At 33.8% G+C, this 4,388-nt stretch overlaps 1 long non-coding RNA gene across 1 annotated transcript; it reads right to left on the bottom strand.

The window, feature by feature from the left end:
- Positions 1-1,516: 1,516 nt before the first annotated feature.
- On the bottom strand, positions 1,517-4,181 carry LOC124162553. The gene is made up of 2 exons (XR_006865613.1): positions 4,034-4,181; positions 1,517-1,637 (listed from the first exon to the last, which is right to left on the bottom strand). It is a non-coding gene; the product is annotated as an uncharacterized LOC124162553 (long non-coding RNA).
- Between the last annotated feature and the right edge of the window lie 207 nt (positions 4,182-4,388).

Raw genomic sequence — 4,388 nt, 5'->3', positions numbered from 1 at the left:
CTATGTCAAAGAGGGCGTTTCACCCCTCAAATACTCTTCGAAGGAAAAATAATGATATTGGAAAACTTTTCTGTGACAATTTACGTTGCATCCAAATGGAGTCTTCGATTACAAATTCATTGGATGACAACGTGGTTCAAATGAAGATACTCTCACTTCATTGCTGTAAGACTCACATTCAAAACTTTCTGCTCATTTGCCTAGGATTTTTTAAGAACTGTTGAATGAAGAAGTCTCCGGCGAATTCTGAAATTATCTTTAAAATGCAACATAATTCATGGCTCTACGACAATTTAGTGGTGAAATAGAAGGAATATTATGATTCAAGGCACGTTCTTATGATAAAAATGCGAAAAAATTAAAATGCGCTGCATTTGCGCCTGAAACGCACAACAATTTTTTTTTCGCAAAACACTCTCGAGGTATTTATCTTGAGATAAATACTGACGCATATAGAAATTTTCATCGAAATCTGAGACCCAAAGGGACAAACTTTTATTAAATTGAGGTGAAATTACCCTGTAGAATTCATGATATTATTAAGAAATTATTTGATTTAGATTGCTTTTTAAATAAAAGGAGTAATTATCTCCATTGAAATATTCGTGATCGCAATTTATAAAAATGCATCAGAAATGGATTCAAATTTTTCTACCCGGATAATATTTTATAAATAATTGCATAACTCAAAAGAAACTCATTACACAATAAGAATTATAATCTTCATCCTATTTCATAACTATAAGATTCACATATTTATGTTATCGCCGACTACTTGAGACACAAGTTCTGAGTCATACTTTGTATTCCCGGAGAAGTGCTTCTCTGAGAGGTCTCCTAGGTCTCTTTTTAATAACATTCCTCTCGTATGCATTCGGCAGGTAATGATTGTCTACTGAAGCGATGGAAAAAAGATAGAAATTTTCATTTTTTATTACATTTATTTGCATTAAAAAATTTTTTTTTTCAAATTAACAAGGTCTCACTCAAATTTTAGTTTGGTTTATCTTAACATTAAGTAATACATAAATTAATGAATACATTTTGGCAGTCTTAAGTCTTGTTATTGCGGCGGTCCTTTACTTTACGAAACTCTAAATAAAGGAATGCTGCCATCCCCTCCCCAACCAAAGCCAAAACCGCGCATTTTACTATAATGAGAAGAACTCGAAAATCGCGTTCTATGGGAAAATCACGCAACTCTGAAAAATGTTTCTCATTTTATTTCATAATTTGTATAATATTGCGGCTGGTAATATATTACCGAGAGCGAATGAGACAGTTCTTGCGTCTCGAAATACAATATTCTCACATTAGAATTTTATGCATTTTTGCAATTAAAATAGATGTTAGTCGGTCGTGTTTCGAGGTCAAGGTCTGCCTTTAGCCTGGCTCCACCGAGCTAGGTAATACTTTTGGTTTACCCGCGTCTTAATACATTCCCAATGGGAACCTGACGTATCCGTGGACCTTTCAAGGACCTATCCGTGAGGAAGTATTGTTATTTTGTTGTGGATTCTTGGCTCATTTCTTGCACTTGCACACTCCGTAGGGGCAGGTGCAAGGGCCACCTCGGGTACAGTTGCAGAACGGCCTGGCTGACTTCTTAGGCTGGCCGCCAGACGGAGTCAAGGACCCTGTCCCAAGTAGCAAAAAAATATTGAAAAATGATTTTAAAATGATTTTTAAATGAAAATGTCATAAGATGGCTAAATTCATGACTTTTTCAAGATTTTAAAATAATTTTAAAATAATGTATTAGGTATTGCTTTTTTTAAGTCCAGTATCATGTCGCCTAATGTTGTTGATAGTGCATATATGGATATGTAATAAGCAATGACTTATTGTTTTGCATGAAATTTTGTTTTTTTAAATTTCGCAGAAAAATATTAAGCAAACTTATTTTAAAACAATTTCGAGATGATTTTGAAAACATTTTAAAATTATTTTGAAATCATTTTAAAATCATTTAAAAACCCTCATATAAATTTGCATAACCGCATAATCTTTGTCATATCAAAGTGAAATAAACCAGCATTAGAGTTCTCATACTTGCGACGTGGAAGTGCGGTGTCTCCAGCCGTGGCTATGGCTACAGTCATGCCCAAAACTTAACCGATCTGAATTGAATTCCCAGTGAATTATATTTTGCGAATTTTTAAAATATCGGGATAAAAACAAATTTTGAAATAATAGTTCATATTTTCTTCAATGCTTTAACATTTTAAACTTGTGTAAAAATTATTTTAAAAATATGCTAAAATTGAGACAATTTTAAAGAAAAAATTCATAGCTTCTTCAAGGGTTTAACATGTTTTAAACCTGTGTTAAAATTATTTTAAAAGTATGCTGAAATATGTTAAGAATATTTTAAAATGATTTTATAGTTATAATTCAAAACTTCTTCAAGACTTTAACATATTTTAAACTTATGTTAAAATCATTTTAAAATAATGTAAAAAATATTTGTAACATTGAAACAGAGAAAGCTAATATGTTTTCAAAATTATTTTAAAACCATTTTAAAATAATCTTGCAATATATTTTAAAATAATTTTTACATAAGATTTTGCTACTTGGGGTGGTACACCAAAAACAAAGCTATTAGAATGGCCTGGTTCACGAAGATAAATTCATTAAAATAATTCGGTCGGCAGAGAGGGTAGATAAGGGGGAAAATTTCTCCTCATTCAGCCAATCATCCACGTCAGTTCAAAATAGAACAACGCGTAAGTTGCTGCCTATTTTTCATTAACGAACGAACCTTATAACAGTTTGCATCAGACGACATATATTCTAGCGGTGATCAATTTTTTTTGCATGCCTAGGGAGCTATCGCCTGAAGAGACTGTATGAAGATTCGGTTGCTCAAACATGAGACCTACTGAAAAATGCAACTTCGGAATTCTATTTTTTGCCAGTTCGTCGATAAAAAGTACTTATATCCATCAAGCGCACGCATTTGTACAAAGAAGCACTACCAGTTTTTGATTTCTTATTGAAGATTTAAGGCAATGATTTCATTTCCTTTTTAGCCTGTTTTCATCTTGAATTTTCAGCAGCAACTGTCCCTGATATCGCCATAATTTTAAAATATATTTAAGGATATCTTGGTGTTTTAGCATAAATTAACCGGATGCCGTTAAGTTTCATCTCAGGGTCTAAATTTTGAGATTTGCATAAAAATATTGGTATATCTTTCCACAGGTAAAAGGTTAGTAAATTAAAACCAAAATATCCGTTTCAACCAAATTTTGCCCTTCCAGAGAGCTTTAGTCTCTTAGCAAGTTTTAAATTCAGTCTCATATTAGATTAAATAATGCTTTTGATAACTTGGAACTAGTATTTTATTCCACAAACTATCAGATTTTGTACGGATAACTTCATATCTGTATATATTTCAAGAACAATTCCGGGTAATTGAAGGATACTTTGTCAATGCCTTTAATAACTTCACGAAAGGCTAGACAAGAAACCCGAATCCTTTGATCGCTTACTGGTAAAGAAATAATTATAAAAACCCCTTCGTGGGCGTTCTCTCCTTCTAGAATTTTAATATTTTTCCCTATTTTCGCCTGTTCCAGAGGCGGAGCAAGGGGGGATGTCCGAGGGGTCCGGACCCCCTCCCCCGAAATATAAAAACACAACTACTTTCTTCGTAAAAGAAAACAAAATATTGAAAAATTGTGAATTATCTCTATAGGGCTCGAAAGCTGAAAATGTTATCGCTACAGAGACAATTCTTATCGAATTCATATCATTTACAAAAGATTTCCTCGACGAATGAAGTTTTTTCGATTATGAAAAGTGTTAAAAATTAGTTTAAAACCCTATACTTAGTACCCTGTTTTTTTTTATTTCCCCCCCTGGTTTTGTACCCCTCGAACGAAATTCCTGACTGCCTCAACGGCCTGTTCCCCAATTTTAAGGACGTTAATCAAATGTTCCCAATTCGTATCTGGTCGTCATAAGACGAATTTCCTGCAGTAAATTTGTCCTTAACTAAATGCTAATGTAATTGAGTGATACACACCTTTCTCCGATCCTGAGCCGCCGATGCTTGGATTTCCTTGTCCTTTTGATGACATTTTGGTGCTCAATACTTGGAATACCCAACAGCCGTTAGTGCTTTGCCTTCGTATCCGCGGCTAACACAACTCAACCTTGTGCAAAATTTTTGGTTTGGGACCATTGCCTGTCGAAAGCTGGGAATGTTATCGCTACAGAGATAATTCTTATCACCTTAGACGAGCAAGCCATATACTATCCCACCAAGCCATTTTCTACCTCGTTAGATTTTCCGAAACTGATGGTTTACATAAATTTGGGAGCAGATCTATTTTCCGATTAAATGTTAAACAGTTGTGACCAACAATGAAATCGTCCTG

The sequence above is a fragment of the Ischnura elegans genome, chromosome 7, assembly GCF_921293095.1.
Source record: "Ischnura elegans chromosome 7, ioIscEleg1.1, whole genome shotgun sequence".
Classification (NCBI taxonomy): domain Eukaryota; kingdom Metazoa; phylum Arthropoda; class Insecta; order Odonata; family Coenagrionidae; genus Ischnura; species Ischnura elegans.
This window is presented reverse-complemented; position numbering and strand designations above follow the sequence as displayed.